Raw genomic sequence first — 27,857 nt, forward strand, 5'->3', positions numbered from 1 at the left:
GACATATAAGCATAGTTATACATACATAAATACATGTGTGTGTATGTGTGTGTGTATAAGCCTGTTTGTTTGCACGTGTGTACTGGCAATAACGGAATGCTTTACGCATGCGTTTATATACTTACTTCAAGATGTAATTTTCATTAACATAGATGTGCATTTCATGGATGTAGATTAAACTAGTTGATTAGCATTTTAAAGCTTATGAATACATGGCTAAAATCAAAGAATGTTCACACTTCATGTGAACAATAATCTACTTTAATAATCGATAATTTTCATTAATATAAAGCCATGTACATTCCACACATAAAAACGCGTTCTTAATTTTCTATATACAGTATCGATATTACCCGATACCATACAAATGTGCAATTCGGTTAAGTGTTCTGTAACTTGGGTTTCTGGCTTAGAATCACATTGGAAACGCTAGAAAGCTACCCCTCTAACGCTCTTCTGCCGCTCGTTCTCTTCATATCTGTGTTTGCATGCAAGAATATAGGTATGTGTGTGTGTGAGTGTGTGAGAGAGAATGTTTGAATTTACGGATATGTATATATATATAGACATTCCCTAACTGTTAATATATATATGCATATGTGTATATAAATAATGTAGGTATATATATGTGTTGGGGGGAGTGGGAACGTGTGTGGACAGAAATTGATTGCGCAAAGCTGCGTGTTATAATATCAGCAACAACAATAATAATAATAATAATTACTACTACTACTACTACTAATACCACCACTACTACTACCACTAATACTAATGCCACCATCACCATCACTACTACTACTATAGTAATACAAACAGTATTACTCCAAATAATAAAATTCAAGATCATCATCTTTGTCATCGTCATCGTCATCCTCCTCCTCATCATCATTCTCCTTATCAATAACATCATTATCACTATTATTGTTGTTGTTGTTGTTGTTGTTATTAATAATATTATTATTGAAATGCTGAAAATGGCAAACCATCTCAAGCAGGTTCAGTGAGTTCAGTTTGCTATTGACACACACACGCACACACACACACAAAATATATATATATATATATATATATATATAAATTAGGGAAATAAAATTCATTTTGCTGGAGAAAATATTTCACTTATTATCTATGAGTAATTTTTTGATATTTCGATAATCAATATCTTGATTATTTACGAATCCGAGTTCTTCCTATTCAATACTGTTCTGTCTTTTCATGTGTAATATCTACTGTGTAACAGAGTTTGCAGGTAATCGGTTTTAGAACTATTTGTTATTGACATTTAAATTTTTTTTCCGACTCGTTCGCTTTAACTTATGGTTATATATTTGCCCTTTATTAATCTCTATATATTCTTTTTGTTGTTCGTCTTGAAAATTTAGTGAAAACACTGTACAGTTGCTTTCAAACCCAGTTCCTCCTTTTCACAACCCTACCTCCTTGTGGATTTCCCCCTTCATATTACCTACATGCTAGAAGAAATATTTTTATCCTCCGATTTAAACCATGCGTTTATTTTCTTGTAATATGTCATGCTTATATAAACTTCATGCTTTTGCTTTGATTTTATTTAGTCGTTTGGAAACTTTACAATGAATATTAACATAACTTTGTCTCAATGTGAGTAGTATTAGATAGTATCACAATATGCATTGATGCACCAGTTAGTTACGTTTTATTACTTTACAGTATGAGTTCAAATCCTTTAGAACCAGATTTCCCTGATATGTAGTTGAGTTGTTTTGATTCAGCTATATACAAACTTACAAAGGTATGACCCTGTGCCTATGTCATATATCATTATTTTATAAAGGAATATATATATATATATATATATATATATATATATATATATATTATATATATATATATTCTTATTAGTATTAGAAAATACTGATAAATATTTAGAAATATTTTGTTTCCCAAAGCTGAACACCTTGATGCCTATATAATTCTATCGCAGAAGTGTAAGTTTTGGAAATACGTCAGATTTACCGTTTTCTTTGATTCCCGTATTAAACAATCCGGATTTTTTCGGTTTGAACTGCAGTTTTTAACATAATTTCTGGGTAACTAAAAAATTTGAAACTTCGTATAATGGTAGAATGTGTTTATAAAACATTTTTTTCTCTTGGCTTTATTGAGAAAATTCTATAGTTTGTAAGATATTTGTTGTTGTTTTTCTTCAATTTCTGCAATTTCAACCAATCAGTGACGTCTATTGAGGTAAAAAAACATTCTGTGCCGTATGAATATGTCCTTCGTTTAAGAAACAGATTGGGTTTATTTACATTTGGGAAGAAAAAAGGATACCCTTCCCCAACCCCAAACCCTAACTAGTCCTACCTAACCCTAAACCTAAAACAGATTGAAATGCAATACTAGGGTGACAATTTCATATGACACCGCTAGAAAAAACTGCCGTTCAAACCGAAGAGGTCCAACAATCCATCATTCATTTTCTACCCACATTTAAATGGGTGAACTATTGAGTTATGTATTATTCCTTCAGAATCATGGAAGTAATAGTAAAAATACAAACTCATGAAAATAGACTATTTGAAATATTTCTGTCGTGTTTATCATTTTCAGCATGTAGATTCTAACATGATAGTATGATTTAAATCATTGTTTCTTGTTCAGAAAACCAAACGTAAAGATCTCAATGATTTGTTAAGTAAGACCTACCTTTAGGAAAACATAATTTATAGAAGCCAGGAATATTAATGATTATTATACGACAATTATTTATTTAATTCACAAATATTCACCAAGACTCAATGAGGCTGAGTAAAAGTGGTAAATCTTCTTTGACAACATCAAGGTGAGAAAAACAGCCCTAAATCAAGTGAAAAACTAGGCATGAAGTCATCATGACTTAAAATGTAGTTATTTTCTTAAGCTGTGGCACATACAGTATGTTCATTCATATTAATCTTAACTAGGGACGCCTCGCAACCATATATTATTTGCATCCAATATTGGTTTGGTTTTCACTTCTTATTCATTTTCTAAGGGATATTGGAAGAAATGATATTTCTACATTTTACTAACGGGCCATAGAAAAGTGAAAGGAATTTAACAAGGAATTTAGTTTCCATTGTTCAATTTCATATCCATTATGATTTATACTTAGTTTTTCAGTTTCCCCTTCAGAGCTTTTTGGTGTATAAACAAGATACTTCAAGGCTAATGTATTTCTTTTTTTATATATATATATTGCAAACGGAAACTTTGAATTTATCTCTGCCTATGGATAACAAAATAAACAAATAAGGGAATACATCTGTACACTTTATTTCGTGGTTTTCGCAGACAATGGAAAATTTTGCGTTTACACATTACACTATTTCTGGAATGTTATATGGTAATGTATATATTGAGGAAAATGAATGTTTACAAATCGCTCAACATTATTCTACTGAATCTAATTCACCAAAGTATTTTGTGAACGCCATGTTGACCATCACATTCCGAGCTATTGGTGACGCTGTTTAATACATTGGAACTAAACATCTCATTGCTGCATCCACAGGTTATATTCGGCTAACTGAGTGATTTCATAACCGTAAACCTGTGAAAATTTCACTCTCTTAAAGGTAGAGAGAAATCTAGCCTTAGAAATTTCAGTTATTGCTACTTGATTAATCCATGTATTAGCCAACAGAAATACTAGAATTTACAGTATTTAAGCAACTGAAAATTAGTGAAATGACCAAGCTATTATGAAATATATCCGATGGTGGCAAAAGTGTTTTTAAAAATTATACTTGAAATATTATAGGATTGTCGATTTAAAAAAAAACAACCATTTTCAGTCGTTGACTTTACATATAAAATAAGATATTAATTTGTCCGAAGTTTTTAAGTTCATTTAAAATTTTCAAATGACTTCAAATAATAGAGGTTTGTATTTCTTTACGTATTGTCAGAGAAAACATCATTGTCTGTATTTCAATATCATTCGAAATTTTTCTTCTTTCTTTTGTCTGTAGATATAGTCTGTTGTATCATTCTACATAACTCCATATGTTTTAGGAATTTTGTTTTAGACTTGGAATATTGATTAAATGTCTGAATGTTGTTGTTTTTTTTATATATAATATTTTATTTTTATATAATTTAGAAACAAATGTCCCGCAGAAACCAACTAAGCAAAATTCGAAATTGATTTTACCAAAGATTTCTAGAGATACACTTTTTACATTTCGTTTTCACTTGTCATAGGCAAGTTGATTGGTCTCTCAGCGCCTTTCTTATTAGTATCTCAGTGTTGTTTAATGAACAGTCAAAACCTTAATAAAGAGCAGTATACTTATAAAAGCAAGTTAGATAGCAGTTTTGCAACGGCATTAATCGTTCAATGAGATTATTATAATTTACTTTAATCATAAGGATAAACGATTCACACAGATATATCAGAATTGAATTATCCATGAAATATAAATTCGGGAGTCCGATCTTGAGTCTGAATTTGTCAGGCTCGAAGTAGCAATGAACAATTTCCTATAATTTTTACTACCTACAAGGCAAAGTTGTTTAATCGTAATATGGAATACTGTTGCCTTTCATCCTATCGATAAAGAAGTACCAATCTAGAGCAGTGGATTATAAGTTGTTAGCAGTAGCTGATTGAGCAATTTATGCACGGACATCACTGGTATGAAGTTGTATCAGACTAGATCGGCAATCATTCCCTTCAATAAATATCCGTTTCTTTATTGCCCACAAGGGGCTACACACAGAGGAGACAAACAAGGACAGACAAACGGATTAAGTCGATTACATCGACCCCAATGCGTAACTGGTACTTAATTTATCGACCCCGAAAGGATGAAAGGCAAAGTCGACCTCGGCGGAATTTGAACTCAGAACGTAACGGCAGACGAAATACAGCTACGCATTTCGCCCGGCGTGCTAACGTTTCTGCCAGCTCGCCGCCTTAAAATAAATATCGCCCTTCAATAAATATCGTTGCCGTAGAGGGGGAAGAGCTGTATGCATGAACAACGGCGAAACCTCCTCAAAGAATCTTAACTAGCGATATACGTATACATGTGCAGCTGCATGGACCGATAAAGTCCCTAGGATATGCAAAATTCTTCCTCCTAATGTTAAGTAAATTTAATTGAACTTTAAACAATGTAATAATTTACCCTTTGTGAAGAATAACTTTGGTAATCGAAAATGGTGTGACACCCAAATCATTTATTTCGTTTCCAATCCGTATTTTGATTATTTCAGTCAATGAATTCTATTGCTTTTAAAATTATTGTATTTACTGTTTAATACAGCAAACTTTATATACGTACTCACTGAAAAGTAGGGGTTATTATCATCATTTATACTCCAATGAATTCGATTAAGATTCTTCTCTGTATTTTTACTTTTAACGCAACTGTTTATACTGTTAGTGGGTAGCATTGTTGACGACGTTTAGAAATTAACGTTTTCCTCTTTAAAATAGAATTGTCGCCGGCACAGATCACCACCAGTCTCTCTCTCTCTTTCTTTCCTAATCTCTCTCTCACTTCCTCCCTCTTTTTCTTGCACACTGGATTATTGTCACTGTTTCGAAGACGAGAAGACTTTAGCTTCGTTCCGCCATGGTAAATGCAACACAAGAATGCAACGGGTGTTTCGTTAAATACCATTTATGACTCGAAGTCCTCAGTATTCGTTTCAGCTATGGATAGGGTAAAATGATAAAAATATGGTTGTTTTAAATAGATTCCATAACACAATATCAAAATGTATTCGATTTGAAAGCATTGCTAAAATACTGCTAAATTAAAATTATATTTGGAAGATTTCAGTTACCTTCAGATGATCTAACTCTTTTCCAGCGGGATTATTATTCATATAAAGCATAAAAGAAGACATCTTTTAGGAAACGATACTAAGATTTATTTAAAACTGCTTTATGTCTCAAAAAGTATTCTTTTAAACCCAGTTTTTCTATATACTTCCACAGGAGAAAGTGGAACAAAAGTACAAAACATTTTACAAACATTAGATTTTGCAAATGTTACACAGTTTTAAAACTTTCATATTTTCTTAAAGTTTACATTTATTTTATTTCTATGTGCATTTGTGTTAAAAAAGAATGCATTTCCAAGAAAATATATAGTTGATTTATTAATTATTAATATATTTGAACACACCGAAGGATATGAAATACGGATGCAGTCTCTATACTTGACGATCGTTAATTAGTAATAGGTATATTATCTACGTTATGTTTCTCTCTTTCAAGTTAGAAAGATTATGATTTTGTTTTTTGTTCTTTTTTTGCGTGTACGAATATTCCTAGAAATATATTACTGTTATATTGGATATGTATATTTCTACATGTTATATACAAAACAATTTACACACACACACACACACACACACACATATATATATATATATATATATATATACACACACATATATAATACGATTTATTAATGTTTTGTATAGTGCCATTCAAATGAAATAATGGAGTTCCAGATTAAATAGCTTTAGTATTTACATTCGTCTGTTGGCATAGGTGTATCGAGCAACAATTATGCAAATCCTGATTTTCATTACTGCTATGTTGATAACTATTAATGACATACAAAGATTATTTTAACCGACTATATTTAATTTTGCATTTAAAAGAAAATATAGAGATAGATCTTGGGAACGATTAAACTGCTATATTAATCTGCTATATAGAAAATGTTTGTCTTGGAGAAGAGTTCAAAACCAACTGGTATACCATCATTAAATGCATTCTACTGTACGGTTCCTTTTCTCCTAGTGTATCAAATCAACACACTTTACTCAAGCTCCCAATGAAATTAGGGAATGGATTTACTTCACAACTTCTGATGCATATGTCGTTAGTTTGTATTTGCCATTTAGTGGACACGGTGAAACGGTTATGATAATCATATTTGGGTAATAGTTTGCACTCGTAACGTCATGTACAGTTAATAGTATTATAATATAATTAATGATATTATGATGTGAAGGCGCATGGCTCAGTGATTAGAGCGTCGAGGTAAGGACCAAGACATTTTGTTTCATATTACTCCAGTTCACTCAGCTGTAGAAATGAGTTGCGATGTCACTGATGACTTTGCTTTCCATAAACACACTTGCCCGGTTTTGTGCCCCGGAGGACAACTTTCTAGGTGCAATGCCATAGTCATTCTTGCCCGAAGGGGGTCTATACCATTTAGTATGTACCAGAACGGCATATCCCTGGTGACAGCAATACGATAAATCGTATTTCTTGTTGATGGATACTGCAGATTGGTGGAGAACATGCAATTTTTCACGGAGGCAGAGGTAGCATCTTGGAGATCCGGGTCTCTGGAGAGTCCGCGATCTCTGAGATGAAATACCCAGCATCAAGTGAACTATTGTCGACAGAGCGCCAGTATATTCAACCGGCGACCCCAACTGCCAGTTCTGCCTCCGTGTAAAACTGCATATCTTCCAGTAGTCATCAACAAGAAAAACGATTTATCGTGTTGTTGTCACCAGAGCAAATTCCTGGCAATTTCTGGCAAATTTCTAGCAATTTTCCGACCTCTGCTGCTACTAGGCACTGCCTGCACCAAGGTCACCACTACCAGCCAACCCCATGAGCAGGACTACTAATTATCAATCCCCAATGATTACCAACCACCAACGCTTGTTTAACGCGTGTATACTTGCGAACGCACGCGTGCGAATACATACATGCATGAGCATGCCTGTGTGCGCGCACACTGGTATGCATACGTGCATGCATGTGAATATATATATGTACATATGAATGAATACTCATAAGTGTATGTGTGTGCATATGTGCGTATACGTGTGTATGTAAGTGCATGACGCTCGTGCAACTTCGTCCAAGATTGTGCGTGTACAGATTGCTCGTGCGTGCATGTACAGATGCGCACACTCGCATCAATATACACATGCACACAAAACTATATGAGCGCATCTACACACCCACATATAGCACTATATGCTTGCAGATGTCACCCTTGCTATCCCCCACCAACAACCTGAACGACTTCTAGTGTATTTCATGTACTCCACGTGGTCAATTTCCTGCTCGCCCTAGTCGTTACTCATATACGACCATCAAACCACAACACCGCATGACCTTCCTCGACCAATCGCATCCTACCTTACTTCTGTCATTCAAACTCAAAATGGCTGACGACTAGCATCGCGCTTGAAACTCTAGAGTGCCAACAAATTTGAATCAAACTGTTTTGCTATATATATATATTTGTAATGATAAAGTTATTGCTGCTTAATATTAAAGAATATGTGTATTCAGTTGAGAAAACTGCTGTAGATACCGAGAACACTTTTTATCCGACAAAACAAGAGCGCTTTGGAGTCCTACGCAACGAAGTAACCGATGAGCATTTCAATCTTATTCTTTGAGAAAATCTCTCAGGAGAGTAATAAGTTATATTGCATCGTAATATATATTGTCCATTAGTTGATGAATTTCATGATAGTTTAGTGACTAATATTTCATCATTCAATGGGGGGAAATGGTCAAAAGAGTATTGCTAACATTGCAATATCTTGATATTATTAGGGCAGCGTGCTGGCACAATCGTTAGCACGCCGGGCGAAATGCTTAACGGTACATTCTGCCGCTACATTCTGAGTTCAAATTCCACCGAGGTCGACTTTGCCTTTCAGCCTTTCGGGATCGATTAAATAAGTACCGGTTACGCACTGGAGTCGATGTAATCCACTTAATATTGTTGTCCTTGCTTTTCCCCTCTGTGTTTAGCCCCCAGTGGGCCATAAACAAATAAATATTTTGATATTATCATCTAAAAGAAAAAAATCAAAATTATGCATGTGCAATATTTTTCTACTTGCTTAGGTGAAGGGGAATACACACTTGAATTTAGTTCCATAATATGATAGCGAGACATTGATTGATATTTTAATCATAGTTCTCTAATAATATTTATTGCAAGCACTACTTGAAATATGGCATTATGAAATATATTATATAATATATATATATATATATATATATATATATATATGTGTGTGTGTGTGTGTGTGTGTGTGTGTGTGTAAATATCATGTATATAATATATAAAACTAGCAATATCGCCTGACGTTGCTCGGGTTTGTAAGGGAAATAACTATATAAGCATTTTTAGTGAGTTATAGCAAATAATAGCAACAAATGCATTAAAAATGGAATAAAAAATGATGGTAATTTTTTAAAAATCGTTGACTCATCGTAGACATTTTTAGAGAGTTACTTCCCTTATATAATAGTGAAAAATGCATTAAAATGGAAAAAATGATGGTAATTTTTTTTTTAATCGTAGACTCATCGTAGACGCGCGCTAATACCCAGAAGGGCTCGATATGAATCACGACTATAAGATACCCGGTTTTGGTTAAACTGCACCGCAAAATGTGGGAGTAGTAAGGAATCTAAATCGTAGGAGACAGACACTCACACAACTTCACTTTTATATATATAAAGATTTGTGCAATAACTAAAACATTCGGTTGTGCAAATTGTTTGCACAGGAAACCTGCCCTGTGTGGCGGTTTTTGCCGTTTTTGTGGATCTGTTTCAGCTTTTTTAGCGATTTCTGTTTTGGCGACTTCAAGCCATGAAGTCGTTGTTCTAAAAGAACGCTGGTCTCCTTGACAACGCTTTACGACGTTGATTTCCCTACCCTGCCTTCCCCACAGCTTCACGAGGGAGGGAAGAAGGGGAGGAGCTACACAGGTGCAGGTGCGAGCATGAACGCCAACGCTGCCACCGACACACGAAAAAATTGGAAGAACCCAGACGACAGCTTCAACCACCACCACCACCACCACCACCACTACCACCATGGCCACCACCACCACTACGCCCATGACCATCATCACCACCATCACGAAGACCACCACCACCACCACCACCATCATCATCACCACCCCCACCACCACCAACAACAACAACACCACCACAAACACAACGAACCACCACAAACACGACGACCACCATCCCCGCCACCATCACGAAGAGCACCACCACCATCACCACCCCCACCACCACGACCACCACCACCACCAACAACAACAACACCAACACCACCACCATCACCACTACTAGCACCACCGCCACCACCGCTGCCATAACCACCGCCTCCACCACCACCATAATATGCCTCTGCTCTCTCCTTTTGGCTACTAAATCCATTACCATATTTCACAAGTACCATCGCCATACAATATTGCCTTCAAAAGTTTGTGTTTGGATAATATTTTTTAAGTAAAAGTTGTGCAACAACTAAAACATTCGGTTGTGCAAATTTTTTGCACGGGAAACCTTCCCTGTGTGGCGTGTTTCCTGATTTTGTAGAATTTGCTTTCGGGCTTTCTTAGCCATTTCTGTTTTGATGTCTTCAATCCATGAAGTCGTTGTTCTAAAAGAACGCTGGTCTCCTTGACAACGCTTTACGACGTTGATTTCCTTACACTCCCTTCCCCACAGCTTAACGAGGGAGGGAAGAAGGAGGAGAAGCAATTAAAAAAATATGCGTTAAAATGAAAAAAAATGATGTTAATTATTTTTAAAATCGTAGACTCATCGTAGACGCGCGCTAATAGTAGTTAGGAATCTAAATCGTAGGAGACAGACACTCACACAACTTCACTTTTATATATATAGATATATTATACGTTATAAGGATTGCTCAAGAATTAAAATCCAACACAGACATGTGAAATTTGAAATCATAAAGTAAAACAATGAAACTAAATCTTTTTCATGTTATCACATTTCTGTCGTGTTATCGGGTTAATATTAACAAACGACTAATTAATATGACGAGGTTCTGCAGTATTAACTGCTTATTAGGGTACGTTAGGTTACTCACTGTCTCCCGAGAGCAACTATGGTCTCGTGGCATATACCATACTAAAACTAATTGATTTTGATATAAGAGTTGGAGGGATAGAGCCGCACAAGCATACATTTAAGTAGTCTGGAGCAACGTGGAATAAAGCGATGCGCTTTAAATTACAACGCACCACTCAGTCCAAATACTTAACTTCGAGATCACACATTAACTTCATGTTTTCTGCTTTTCTTTTTCGAACAGCCTCATTTCCAATTTCACGTCACTTTTGCGTCATACATATTACTCGACACATTGAGTGGATACCAGTGTTAAAACTCATAGTTACCACGTTAATTATTTGTCATATGATATGCCTTTATATACAGAATTATATCACTTACAGATAATTGAAGACAAATCTAATCACAAGTTTATGCTGCAAGATACAGAATAAATGTTGCTTACAATTTCTCTCCTTCTAAGAAGGACACAAATTGTAAGAAATCCATTACATTGATATAGGTACATAATTGCTACTTATTTAATCCAACCACCTCAGAGGAACTGAAGGTGAAATTATCTGGTGGCATTTGAAACTAGGAACTATATAGTGTTGTATCAAAATACAGTAAGGCTTATATAGTATGGTTTTTTTAATATTTCCGTAAAAAGAGGCCCGCTTTCACATAACTAATAATCAGGAACATGCATAATATAAACATTTGCAATTTGTTTGTCGATTTATCGCTTTCCGTTGAAAATCAAAGCAACAAGTAGGACATTTGTTGAGAGAATTAAAACTCGCAGCATGAAATTCACGCTACATGTGAGAATAGTGTTAATTTTTACAAGAGAGTTTTAAAAAATGCACAATTCTGACTTACGCAAAAACAGCATAGCTGTAAATGGTACTCGAAGGACTTACAATGTGAGTAGCTATGTCATTCAAGAACAACAATTCAGAGAAAGCTGAAATTATATAAATATCATCAATAGATTAACAGAAATCGCTGAACACTTATTGATACTTGGGAAGAGTTTGAGGGCGGTGAAAGAAATATATGAACTTTAGAAAGTGATGGACGGAGACCTTCCATAAATGCCATCTATAGTGAACGAGAGGAGGTCAAACATTTATTGGCGCAGAGAAGGTTTGAAGAGTGGCGTCAGTAGTTGATGAATTTGTGTGAGAGAGTGACTGAGAGCTTACGCTGGTGTAACCAGACGTTCTTGTCGCTTTATATCCAAGTAAAAAGAACATGGTATCCAAGTGAAAGCAGACGGATGAATGAAGATGGTATACGTGAAAACCCCAAGTGCAGTATGAATAGCAGAATTGGTAGCGTTAATAAGAACAAAGAGATGTATTTTCTTTGAGAAAAAAGATTTGTAACTTTTGTTGTCCTGGTAAATGAGAAAAAAAAATGAGAAAATGCTTCTAACTGACAATTGCAGTCGTTTGTATATATAGGACGATGATATAGACTGTGATTTGAAGAAATTTAACCACTATATCAAACGTACCAAATGGCCACCCTATGTGAGCTAACAAATGAGGAGGATAGTCGAGTTTTGAGCTAAATTCTCAATTGTTCATAGAAAGAAGTGAGAATTGTTCAGTGGAATAAATATAATAAACAATTCAATATTTGGGGGATATTTAATATAAAGGTGCATCGTTTCTGGGCATTGCAAATAGTTTCCCAGTTACAACTTCAATAAATGTTGACCACTTTACAAATAGTATTTCATTTCTAAAAAGTGAAACATCCTTAATAACGGAAAAAAATTGTTAAAAAATGAAATTAAAGCAATAATGATATAATATCTATTGATTTAGTCTTTGCATTTGTGATGATCCATTGATGTGAATCACTTTATAAACAATCATATTCTCAAATGCTCTAAGGTTTATTATTCACTAATACGACTTACTGCAAAAAAAGTTCACGCTACCGAAACAAGTAGTTTTCATTGTGTCTACTTCTAGACAATGGCTACAACAACAACAAAGTATCCGATGAGAACTGTTTGTTTATCATCTACGTCTTAATTTGTCATTCATAGACATGCGTATTAAATCCCGTTTGCTCAAATATAACTAAAATCTATCATCATCCGTCTGAAGATTATATCTGCAGTCTCGAAAGTAAATCAGATTTAATCATAAAGGTTATTTATGCCCAGACATAATTCAATATGTTGTCCGCCTTCTCATACAAATGAACACATATGCAGTTACGACATATATGCATAGAGTGACATAATCATAAATTTGAAAAACAAAAAAACAATAAACAACTGATTTTCTTTCCTACTATTCCAGGAGAAAACATTTCTTTCATTGAAATAATGCTATTCATGCACACGCACGTTATTTAAATTAAAATGAATAACATACTGTTAAACTTGGAAAGAGTCATAAAGACTAAACACTCTTACTATTTGTTGTTTGCTTATATTATACCACTTTTACATTTACCAGAGCAGTTGATACTTTCTGCCACAAGTATCTACAGCCTGTACAATGGGCTATATATTCTGTATTAAATGCTTGTATTTTAGTTTCCAAATGATTTTAAATCTTTATTATACACGTAAGCTACTGAGCTGCTTCTTTATGTAGTTCGCTTCATTTCATTATAGCTAACATCACAACGTGTATGAGGGTGAGTGTGTTGCTTGAATTTGATTAATGATTGAATTATTTGACCCTTGTTCTTATATTAATGTGGTAGATGGTTGGTGTTATGACAAACTTGTCACATCATTCGTTCTTGTTTATGAAGTGTGTGATGGGTTCTACCTCCTGTATATGTATAGATTCTGTAAACATACATAAGTTCGGGTCCTTTGCCAGTCAAGAATGGTTATATGTATATGGCTCAAATTAATAATTTTGTACGGAAAAGAGAAGATATACACAGAACACACACACACATACACACACACACACGCACGCGCAAACACATACACACATTCATGACATACGTAGTCCTACGTACATTTGGTATGATTATTATATGAACTATGGAAATTTCTTCTGCAAGACGCAGGATCGTACAAGAATTTCTTAGTTTGTTATGGGCAAACAGAATATTCTCAATGTCGCCTTTCAGAAATGTAGTAACTCAGAAGATGTTGCCCTATTATATTGAATTATTTAAATATTAGCTCGCGTAATAACAGAACACAGACATTTTATAAGAAGGTGAGTCGTAGGTCGACTCAGTTGTTTAATATGATCGCTAGCAGTAAAGTTGTACTCAAGGGTAGAATCATTACACTCGCACTCCACACCTCATATATCTTACAAATATGTATATTATTCAATAACAGGTTGATTCAACTCCATGCAGCTTAGAATTTCGTAGACTTTTAGAACGAATCTATGCAACAGTAAAATGAACGGAGATGAGTCGAACTATTATTAAATGATATGTGTAATTCCTTTCTTTCGTCTGCCGTCTAATTTGTATATATATATATATATATATTATATATATATATATTATATATATATATATAAATTTATAAATGAGGGTGAAAAATTGATATTAATTTAATAATACCATTAATTTAACACCGAGTGGCTTAGCACAAAAAACTACGGAGAAAATACAAACTTATACATAAATTATTAGAGTTATCCACATAGTGGTTAACTCTCTAATAATTTATATATATATATGATGAAATAAGGATACAGATACAATCAGGTACTTGAAAAGATATGCACCAGGCAGGATTAGATAAACCTGTGGTTGGTGAGTATTAAATAAGCTATTTCGGCTGTGTACCCAGAGAAAACTAAACCTGTCAGTATGTAGCACCTAGAGACTGGTCCAAAGTACGCGTTACTTTGAATGGTACGTTTTTGGTATACTCTAAGGTGTCGACAAGTCGTAACTCCTCTTGGTGTATTAGAATCAAATGAATAGTAACATATAATTGATATGTGTCAGCTCATTACAGCTGTTTCTTACGTATCTTTTTAATAGAAGAATGAGAACATTGTTCCATTACGAAAGACCGTATCATCAGATGAAACGTAATTTTACAAACCAAAAAATATTCCAAGAATACACAGTTGGCCTCGACAAACTTCAGCTACATCCCTGCTGTATTCATGGGATATTCTTTTGTTTGTGATATTACTTGTCATATGATGTTTGTAGAATTACTTGCCCTATGGAGTAATGTTCCCATTCTTCTATTAAAAAGTTACGTAAGAAATAGCAGTAATGAGCTGACAATCATCCATCGTATGTTTTTATTCATTTGATTATGTATTATGTATGTATGTATGTATATGAAGTGGTATCAAAACATCCCGAGACTAGTTATTCTTAATAAAATACAGTTTATTTACCAAAGTTTTAACATCATTTGCCTCGAAAAAGTCACCTTGGGCAGGAATACACTTGTCCCCGAGTTCCTGCCACTTTTGGAGTCCGGCCTCGAAGTCGTTTCCCGTAAGCGAGTCAAGGACCGTCTGCGATTCTCTTTGGATTTCGACAACAGAGCTAAAATGGCAACCTTTGAGCTGCTTTTTCATCTGGGCGAAAATATGGAAGTCCGTCAATGCTAAATTGGGCGAATATGGCAGGTATGGAAGTTGCGGAAATGTTTCCATGATATTTTTGGCGAGAAACACTCGAATGACGATAGCTCGGTGACCGGGTGAATTGTCGTCGTGAAGAATCCAATTCATTGCACGCCACAACGTTCTAGGCTCTTCTTACAACTATCTTGCGTTCAAAAATTATACGAGTATTTTAAAAAAATTTCATTCAATATATTAAGTTTTTACACTACGTATATATTGATAGCGAATTATGACTTAAAAGAGAAAGTGAGACTTTGCAAATGAAAATAGAATACTCCGCAGTGTATGCAATGAATATTTAAATTTGCAGTGAATATTGAAGTTTACGAGAAATTGGAGTTTAAAAAATTCAATAAATTTGAGAAATCGAAATTATAGGAAAATTCTTACAACATGAATTTATAGAAATATTTCCAGACGGTACCATTTAATAATAGCTTTCTTTTAGTACTTTTCGTACTTGCTACATACCTAATAAATAAGTAGCTTTCTCTATTATAGTATAGATATATAATACATTTTCAGTAACATGTATTCAGTAATTTTAAAAACCAAACTTAAAAACTCTGCCAAGTATTGATGCATAATGTTTAACTTCATGAAAATGTTGAACCATGAATATTAGAATTGTTTTTACGTTAATTATCCTTCTCCTTCTCACACTTATAATCTGTACGAGTATTGAAATACGTACGGGTATTGAAAGATATCAATGTAGGAAAAACAGGAAGCTTATAGAAAACCTAGCATAAATGAAACATCACCAAATCAATTAATGTCGATGAATAAGAAAAACAGATGAATTTCGTTCACAAACAACAAAATTTCATGGATATTTTCTATATATGTTGGGGTCTCACATCATCAGTGATTCGTTGTTCTATGAACAGTACACGCTACTCGCTGCGTTAGTTGACGATGACGTTCAGTTTTTTACAGATAGTGTACATTATGTTAGGCGTAGGAGTGAGTGTGTGGTAACCACATGGTTCCGGGTTCAGTCTCACTGTGTGGCAACTTAGGCGAGTGTCTCTTAATATAGCCTCGGACTGACCAAAGCTTTGTGAGTGGATTTGGTAGATGAAAACTGAAAGAAACCCGTTGTATATAATATATATATATATGTGTGTGTGTGTGTGAGTGTGTGTGTGTGCATGCATGCATGTTTGTTATTTGTGTCAGTATTTGTCCCCCCATCATCGCTTGACCGATTTTGGTATGTTTAAGTCACCGTCGCTTAGCGGTTCGGCAAAAGATAGAATAAGTACTACTAGCCTTACAAAGAATAAGTCCTGGGGTCGATTTGTTCGACTAAAGGTGGTGCTCCAGCATAGCCGCAGTCAAATGACTGAAACGAGTAAAATAATAAAAGAATATGTGTAATTCTCAAGTATAATCATCGCGGGACAAATCAGGACCTTCAGTTTCAGGTGCAGTCAATCCAATGGACTTTCCACCCAATAGACACTCTTTACATGGTAAATGTGCATGTCCTGATGCTTTGCAACAAACACATATACCGGATCTTATTGTTGTGAAGTCAATGTCTTAACCGCCACATCAGCCACATTTGGTATATACCCGCCATCCTTAAACGTATAGAAAGAACACATTCCAGTATTCATTAAATAAAAATGACAGCATGGTCTTGGAAAGACTGTCTTCGCTCTATAAACTTCAATAGACCGACCTTATTTTATGGTGCAAAACGAAACGCAACTATTCGAAGTAAGCTTCTCAGCGTGAGACAACTTAGCGGTACATTGAAAAAGTTTCTTCCTCTATAATTTCGGATATAATAAAAACCTTACAATTTTAGTTGACAGAAGCTGTGTAGAAGCCTACCAGATGAATCAAGCCTCTTAATGGGTGGTTTGGATGGTAAACTAAGGTCATCTTCCGCATTACCTTTTCACTTGGTTACGGATCAAATTTAGAAGAGGCTATGTTGTTACATACGTTTAATCCTGTCACGTATCCGACGAAACTTTCCTCCCTTGAATTCATATGTTTGGAAATATTCTTAAAAAGAGTAACGGATAGTCGGTATTGAGCTTCCTTGTCCGGCTATGTTATTGAAAAATAATCTCTTCAACGTTTTCGAAATCTTCGTATTCTGTTTATTCAGTATATCTATCTAAAAAAATAAATCAACGCTTATGGTAAAATTTTTATTTGATATTTTGATAGTTTTATTCACTTGTTGCGCTAGACAATCGATGTAACGCAAGCTTAACTAAACATTTTTTAACTCCATACCATAGAAGTATATGTGTGTGTTTGTGTATAATCCTTGCCCATTTGTTATTCAAGAATTATGTAATCAAAAGCCATATAAATTTCTAAATGTTATCAGGATCTCTTTATCTGTCAGTCACGATTTTGTTTTATTTCCATTTTTTTTTTTTGTACAACATAAGCGTTCGTAGCACGGGAAAAAAAATATCATCTTAAATCCTTTGGATGTTATCTAATGCAAATTTTATTTTCATTCTTGTTACAATTTACTCAAGATTTTTCTCTCGAAAACCAAAACCACAATAAATATGTAAAACAAATATTACAAACAGTACCATAAGAGATGAGAAACAACGCAAATCAGACTGACAGACACAGGAAATATTCGATTGTCAACACTTGTATAATCATCAACAATCATCATTCAAATAAATCTGAACGAATCATAATTTCAATCAAAAATATTGCATGCAAGCTAACCAAAGAAAGCTAAAGAAAAAAAAAGTGTAACATTTACATCATTGAATTGAAAAGATTCTACTGCAGAAAAAATATAAGAAAACCAAATAAAGCATTACATTTTCCTGAGAGACGCTTTAGAATTCTTTCTAGCATTGCATTCTTTTCTACATTTTACTGTTTCTTTACAGCAGTATTTCTTCAACAGTTATATTACTCACCACTTTACCCCATTCTTTCTATTTCCTTCTCTCCTTCACTCTCGCTATCTCTCTCTCTCTCTGTATCTATCTATCTATCTATCTATCTATCTATCTATCTATCTATCTATCTATCTATCTATCTATCTATCTATCTATCTATCTATCTCTCACACACAAGCACACACACAAGCACACACACACACACACATATGTATATATATATACATAGAGCATCACAGTATCAACCACGCTGTCGGATGTTGTAACATAACGCTGGTCACGATGCGCTTCAGATTCTGTCTTGATTACGTTATTCCTTTTCCTCTTGACTCAAATTGCTTGACTAAATCGTTTTCCCATCATCGTAGAGGCTTTCTAATTGGCCATTTCTGATCCATTGGCTACCACACGGGAACCGCATGGGTCCACCTGTTGTCTGTGAATTTTGGAATATGTCCAGCTCAGCGAAAATTTTGCTCTCAGTTCTATAAGATCACATTTTTCACTGCACTCTGTTCTCGAATTTTTTCATTCGTATGTGTTCTCTTAAAGATATTCACACACACACATACACACACACACACACACACACCACACACACACACACAAACACACACACATATACATATATGTATGTATTATAAAAAGTATATATATATATATATATATATATAAGAAAGTTGGTTTGTGAAAGCACGTGGTTGAATATATAGAAAATAGTAAAAAGTGAAAAAACTACAGAAGGCTTAAAGGTTAAAAAATATATATATTTGCGTCAATATGTCTGAAGAATATATATATATATATATATATATATATATATATATATTATATATATATATATATATATATATATAATAAACATATATATTATGTAATATATTAATATGTGGAGGCACGTGGCTTAGTGGTTAGGGTGTCAGCACCATGATCGTAATGTTGTGGTTTCAATTCCTGGACCGGGCGACAAGTTGTGTTCTTGAGCAAAACACTTCATTTCACATTCCTCCAGTCCACTCAGCTGGCAGAAATGAGTAACGCTGCGATGGACTGGCGTCTCATCTATCTGGGGAGCGCATACGCCATAGAAACCGGGAAACGGGGCCCATGAGCCTGGTTAGTCTTTAAAAGGGCGCATTTATTTGTTTTATTAATATATTAATATATTACATTTATACATAATATATATATAACATATACATGTATGTGTGTGTGCGTGTGTATGTCTGTCTTTATGTATCTGAGATGTATGCACGGGTGTACAACCGGAATGCATAACACACCAGTAAGCAATACTAAGTATGAAACATACTTATAACACATAAACTCTTCATGCGCAGTATTTTGAGTTTAAGAACCCCGAAAGACACCCCAGAAGTGCTGTTGAAGTAGTAAACAAAGAGAATTAATGAAAACAAATATTCTTATACCAACAGCGAAAAGGATTGTCTTTGATAAGGAAGGTAAAGCTTTACAGGGCATACGAATGGATCATGTCAGTTGAGAAAAAAGTTAAATATTCCATTTCATATCACTGATAGTTCGTCAAAAGCAGTTCATCTTGTTGTGCGTACTTGTGTCATGGAACTAAAGTGTGGAGGAGGCAAAAGAAAGGAAGAGAGAAAAACGTCAGAAGTTGATTTTGGATAATCACATGAACGAAAGTGAGCAGTCGGGAAATTGCTGGTGTGTTCCTCAATAAGGGTTATCGATTCCTGGACGTCACAGGAGTGAGTAGAAGAACCATCAGGAACAAGGCCGATACCGATGAGAAATCATCTACATGGTTCTGGCTGAAAAAAGGTAAAAAGGTGATTTGTGGAATATGTAGTAAGCCATTTTAGGCACATATTTAGGCCTCATCGACCTTACTCAGGCAGTCTGAAAGAGGTGTGCATGTTGTAAGAGGTGAAATATTTATTGAGGATATGTATAGACATGATCTGTAAGTGTACGTAGAGACATTACTCCACAAAATTCTCATTCTCCATAAACACATTTTATTAATATTAGCAGAAGTACTCATCAGGGGTGGCTGTGCGGTAAGTAGCTTCCTAACCAACCACATGTTTCCGGGTTCAGTCCCACTGCGTGGCACCTTGGGCAAGTGTCTTCTACTATAGCCTCGGGCCGACCAATGCCTTGTGAGTGGATTTGGTAGACGGAAACTGAAAGAATCCTGTCGTATATATGTATATATATATGTATGTGTGTGTGTTTGTGTGTCTGCGTTTGTCCCCCTAACATTGCTTGACAACCGATGCTGGTGTGTTTATGTCCCCGTCACTTAGCGGTTGGGCAAAAGAGACCGATAGAATAAGTACTGGGCTTACAAAAAGAATAAGTCCCGGGGTCGATTTACTCGACTAAAGGCGGTGCTCCAGTATGGCCGCAGTCAAATGACTGAAACAAGTAAAAGAGTAAAGAGTAAAGAGTACCATAACAGTGTACAATGGCAAAATAATCAGACAACGTACATTCAGTTATCATAAAAGAATTCCCAGACTAAAGATATTTAAATGTAATGGTTGAATTCAAATCCATATAGCAAATATCTAGTAGGTATGACCATTCACATTGTAAAGTGGCAGGAAAATGCTTCAGTATCCATTGTTTCTTTTGTCGAGACTATAAAGAGTAGGCTGTAGATTTAGAGACTTTGCTTCTCCACATAAACAGGTAATTGATAATAACGGGAATACGTGAATATATATACGTACATATATACATGCATATAGATACATACATATACATATATATATATATATATATATATATATATATATATATATATATACATTTGTGTATATATATATATATGTATGTATATGAATATATATATTTAGGAATATATATATATATATATGTACATATATTTATACATATACACACACACACACACACACACACACACATATATATATATATACATATACAAATATCTGTGCGAATATGTATTTATATATGTGTGTGTGTGTTTATATATATATATATGTATGTATGTATATATATGTATATATATATATGTATGTATGTATATATATGTATATATATATATATATGTATGTATGTATATATATGTATATATATATATATATATGTATGTATGTATATATATGTATGTATGTATGTATGTATGTATGTATGTATATATATGTATGTATGTATGTATATATATGTATGTATGTATATAAATGTATGTATGTATATATATATGTATGTATATATATATATGTATGTATATATATATATGTATGTATGTATATATATATATATGTATGTATGTATATATATATATGTATGTATGTATATATATATATGTATGTATATATATATATATGTATGTATGTATGTATGTATGTATATATATATATATATATATCAAATCATATTTCGAGTAGTAAACTTATCTAATTCCGAGAGAGTTTTCTGTATCCATAGCTCCATCATCTCATCTCTGTTCTCTCACTATTTTTAGAATTTCCCAACAGTATACATTTACGTGTCATTGACACTAATAATTTCACTTGCTCTTTCTATCTTCTACTAATTCACCATTTCATTACTCTAGTATTAACCCTCGTATCTCACTCCAACCACATGGTTCTTCTATTAATTCTTCCTGTTGAAATGTCTCCAACGTCCGTTTCGTTATTTTCCTTTCCCTACATTTAATCGTTAGCTCATTCTCTCATACATACGTTCAAAATCTATTTCCTCTTTCTTTTTCACTCATTCATTCCTTTTCTCTATTTTACATATATCTCATGTTTGTTTATCTACTTTTAGTTTACAATCACATTTTGGCTCCCTCCATGCCTCTGTCTGTCTATCTCTCTCTCTATCTCTCTCTCTCTCTTTCTGTATCTCCCCCTCTCTCTCTCCCTCTCTCATTCACTTTCTTTCATTTGACCTTTTTCATTCACACCTTGTCATCTTCATAGCTTTATTTCTTTTCTCGTCCACACTCTGTTTAACAGATTCTTTTGTCGCTACACATTTTCCACGCATCTCACTTGTTTATTTTCAGATCCACTTTTCTTTTTCCTCAGTTACATATAACTCATTCAAAACAAGGCAACATCCCAAATACTTTCTATGTACAATATACCAGTATAGTCCTTCTGTGTCGTTGTATATAACTATAGATTTATATATGTGGGCTTGTGTGAATATGTATTCCTGTGACCGTGTGTGTGAAGTGTGAACGTTTGTGTGTGTTTGTGTGAGTGCATGCGTGCATGTGCAAGTCACTGTTCATCATATTTGATAAATGTAATTTTCACGCTTGGTTTATACCAAATAATTGCGAGACGATAAAATCAAATAAATCCGAAGTTGTTATAGTTATGGTTCGGTACCATATAAGGTAACTAATTAATGGTGACTAATAAAATTTTACCGTATAATTCTTATAGATGTGTTCCTTCCCTTGGGTTTGTATTCTTTTACCTGTTTCAGTCATTTGACTGCGGCCACGGTGGACACCACCTGAAAGTCTCTTTTTATTCGAAGAAATCGATTCCAGGACACATTTTTTTGTAATCCTAGAACTCATGTAACCGGTCTCTTTTGCCGAACCGCTAAGTACGGGAACATAAACACCAACATCGGCTGCCATGTGATGGTGGAGGAACAAACGCAGACACAAAGACACACGCACATAACTATATATATTACATGCATATGATATTAATCAAATTAATATTCAATTTTCACCCGTATTTATATATATATATATATATATATATATACGATGGGCTTCTTTCGGTTTCCGTCTACCAAATCCACACACACGGCTTTGGTCGGCTTGAGGCCTGTTAGCAAAAGCGAAGACAAAACCGTAAAAGAGTGCATTATTTTAAAGTGAAGTACCTGTCGTTAGATTAACACGAAGAGGGAAACAAATGTTTTGATTCTTTCCTGTGAATTGTTAATTATTATTCCAGGAAATGAGGACACAAACACAAAAGATGAATTCAATTAGATCAGGTGTAATTATAAGTGGTTTAAAGCTAAAACAAAATGTAAAGAGCGTTGGAGATAATAATTTCAATGTTGATAGCAATAATAATTTTGTATAAAAATAATTACCTCTAAGTAATAAAGTTTTCCAAATCAGCCACTAACAGAGAATACTTATTAATCAGAAACGACCTTTAAGTTAGTTACAGTTGTACTACCTACACGAGAATTCGATGGAACTAAACTCTAAGCGCTAGAAAATTAAATTAATTGAAGACAACCGAACATGCAAAAATACAAATACGTTTCTCTTTAACTAAAAGAGTTACTCAAAAGAGATGTCATATGAAACCGACCTCATCTCCAATTCAAATCCTTACATCGTGTTAAAACTCTCCGATTGTGTGGTGGGAAGGAAATCTAAACAACATTACTTGGACATATTTCAAATTACATATCGCGTTCCAAAGATCATTGCACCGATTTTATGAATAAGATGATGCTCCATAGACGTTGACCATGCAAAACTTTGCTACGTTGTACATATTTGTACGCTTTTTCTAATAACTATTTCAGTTTATTTCTTCGCTGCATAGAAAAATACTTTTCAGTGCTTCACATTCAGTGTACTTTTATATTTAGCTAATTATTTGTAATAAACCAAGTCAAATAAATGTCCTCTAACAATATTCATATGAAAGCTGCATTATTTTGTTCTAAACTCATCATATATAAGACTACATTATCATAAGCCATTCATGTCGCATATAAGGCTGTGTTTACTGTCTGATGATATTGGTGTAATTTGTGGTGTATTGTTTGTATATCGTATGCATTTATAGATGACTGCAAATTTTGCTGATAAGGTGATTTTCGCTTACACGTTGCGTCTTCAAGAGAACTGTTTTTTTATTAATCGTAATAAAGAGAAATTGAAGAAGGTAACCGCGGCATACCTTAAATTGCACGCGAAACAGTGTAATAGAATGGAAAGAAATAAGTGGAAACGTACACGGCAATGCCGACACTCGTATAGGGAACAAATTTGAATTCAAATATCAAAACAACAAACATAGATATTGGAATGCAATACTAGTGTTGCACAGGCCGGATGTGTACGTCTTGATGTTGATTGTTCGTACCAATGCACCACAATTCACAATATTCATCGCTATCCCAGAGTAATCCATGTTAGCTTTGGTATCAAGCAAATTGAGGTATAATATTGTTATGGAATGAATATTAGAACTGAGGCATTATTATGAAGTAAGCAATATTTCAATGACAGTGCAATATAATACAAATTTAATACACTACTATATATTAATTTCAAATTTTGGAACGATGCCAGCAGTTTTAGATGAGTGGGGGAAGTCGATAAGTACTCAACTGGTACTTATTTTATCCAGCCCGAAAGGACGAAAGACAAAGTTGATCTTGGCGGAAGTACTAATATATATTGACAAAATGTAATGTCATTTTTAAAAGTTAATACACGTTTAGTGATCTGAAAATACCATTATCGATATCTCTGTCATATTATATATAGCTGCTAAGAATGGCTGATCTATACTTCAATAATGGGAGATTTTTTATGTCATAATACGTTTTTAGGTGTACCTATTCTGTCAAAGATCAGACTCACTCTCCTATCTGCCTTCCATTTTTAATTACTTCCATTTAATTTCAGTACAGTTGCTTTCATACGCTTTCACTACAAGAATCAAAGATTTATATTTGCGCAATATTACGGGTTTAATTTTGATTAATTATATATTTTGGCTCATCACATTGAATATCTTAGCGCATACTTTAATGTTCGGTTTTCATGAAGTATGACTTCCTGCGTAGTTTCTTCTAGTGAGATTTATAATGATTCAACATACTTTAAATCACGCATATAATTACTTAGGTTGGGGCACAGTCTAGAAAATCTGATTAAATTCTGACGAATGAATTCATACGAGGAAAACAAAATGTCAAGAAACGCTGAGAGCAGAATGTAACTGAGATGAGTGTTATTCCTTTTATTTTATTAGGATTGATTTCGAAATTTTTATGGCTTTCAATTTCAAAGTTTCAGTAGCATTATTAATGCAAATTACTGCAAACCTTTTCGTATTTGCTCCAGAGGGTAGAGCGATAAACTTTCAAGTGACATATTTCTAGATTTGTTTGCATTAAGCAATATTCTTGTTGTAGAAACGTTTTATTGCTTCCCGCTCATTAGTGAGCTTCAGATTATGAGATTACCTTAACTCGATGGTATTTACAATAAAACAACATGTCTTCCTGAGTGCCTGGTCTATCATTTCCTCAGAAGCCATTCTTCTTCCACATATTAGTCAGTTGTTTCTAATAGAATGTGGTGTGTTAATACCAAATACCAAATATATGCTGGATTTACAAAATATCTCCCTCTATACTGTAGACAGGTTGCAAGATATTAGACGAGCAGAGTACTTGTATCTTTATAGCGTTTAATTAAACCTTGACTTCATACACCTTATTATGTTCATAGTCTCGGTGAAGTTCAGTCTACTGGGGAGTCTAAATTATATTATCATCACCAGCAAAGCCCGTAAAGGAAGCTTTTCTAAAAAGGAACATATGTCCCACAACGCTATTAGCAGCATTGAATTTGTGATATGTAATGGGAAGAAGCATCTAATATGTGTATGCGTTTATGTGTATGTGTAATACATATATGATGGATTTCTGATGTAATTTGAATGTTCTTTCATTAGGAAATGACACTAATAAAAGAAACTAGACAAAGTGCTTGATGAATAAAGATTCATGGTTTCCTTTATAAAGAGGGATTTACTGCTATTTACATTTCATTCCATAACTGTTGTGTATTTATGCTGTCAACATGGTTAAAGATTTTGGCTTAGAAATTCTCAAATAGGAAACATGAAATAACATTTAGAAGAAAAAAATCGTTAAATGACAGCTGAGAGCTGGTCTGTCACCAGTCGAACAAAATACACATTTCATGCATGAACACATATAAATGGCAGTTAAGGAATGTGTGTGTGTGTGTGTGTGTGTGTGTGTGTGTGACGGTGGTAGTGATAATCTTGACAAATCGATTTTAAATTGTGTTATTCACTTGTGTTATTATTTTCTATAATTTAGCTGTTCAACCATTTTTCTAATTTTGCATTTGAAGATCTAATATGTTCCGAAATCTCTTAGAATATTTTATTTCCATTTTCAAGACGAAGATTAAAACATGTAAAAGCAATGATCACATGACAAAATGCAAGCGAAATTTAAAATTAAATATTTGCTGAAGATTTTATAGAATATTTTTAGATTGAATTTGTCACTAACTTGTGCAATTAGAAGAGATGATTTAGATACATTGATATATTGGTTTGACGCAGCTGAATAGAAATTATTTTGTTATATATTTCAAGAAAATAATTTGAGAACGTTATTGGATTTTCATATGTTATTTTCGCTACCGGAAGCTATAACCGCATACGGTTAGAGCTCTATTTCAGTGTTCATAGCGTTAAATCTTTCAAACATATTTCCGCTGTAGCTTTATCAGAATGAATCTTTATAATACAATTCGAGGTCAATAATGTAAGGTACCATATATGTTAATATATAATGTAGCATACGCTTTCTTCGATTCAGCACCTGTTTATAACGATATGGATTTTTTTCCCCACCGTTAATTTTTTATATCAAGCTATCAAGTCCATTATTAGTGCTGAAAAGTTCGATTGATTTAGTATGACTTGATAAACTGTGTAAACTGCAGTCTCATAACACATTGGTTAGTTATCATTAATAATACGCTAGTTTTATCTAATATTAAGGAGGATAGGGACCATATGAGAGTCATTTTTTTCCAAGAGATTTGAATGCGTAAATGAAGTTTAACTAATTCAGCAGATAACACATCAAGAAAGTATTATTGTTCGACTATATACATCCCAGTTAAGCAAAATATTATTAAGTGAAAATTATATGAATTAAACTAAAATACTAATATAAAAGTATTTGAGAATTTGTCTGACGTGACAAATTTGTTATTTTTACTGTGAATACACACACACACACGTATATATATATATAATATATATATATATATATATATATATTATATATATATATATATATATATATATATATATCCAGATAAAGATGCTGTCTCTAAAGAATGACGAACACAACCGAAAGAATGAAACAGTAACACATGTATTTGTATGTTTTGGGGTCACCTCTTAGGAAAAGAATGGTCGAAGTTTTAAAATTTGAACATCCTAACAAATACGTATTAACATATTAACATACTTTCTAACAAAAGGACATTTTCTTTTCATATGTATGATATCAAGTCGAAAGTTTTAATTATAAGAAATGAATCCATTTAATCTGACAGAATTCCTATATTCACTATATTTATAATGAATTATTTTTAAATATTTAAAGTATCAGGTAGCGAAAAGTTACCGCATTTTAACTTGATATTTCGGAGGTATTAACCAAGAATAGTTTTTTTTT

The 27,857-nt window shown here is 33.7% G+C and overlaps 1 protein-coding gene across 2 annotated transcripts in view; it reads left to right on the forward strand.

The window, feature by feature from the left end:
* The window catches only part of LOC115213303 (BAI1-associated protein 3-like), a 1,469,361-nt gene that overhangs the window by 529,537 nt on the left and 911,967 nt on the right, over positions 1-27,857 (forward strand). The gene's annotated exons all lie outside the window — the stretch shown is intronic.

This window comes from Octopus sinensis, linkage group LG6 (assembly GCF_006345805.1).
Source record: "Octopus sinensis linkage group LG6, ASM634580v1, whole genome shotgun sequence".
In the NCBI taxonomy this organism is placed as follows: Eukaryota; Metazoa; Mollusca; class Cephalopoda; order Octopoda; family Octopodidae; genus Octopus; species Octopus sinensis.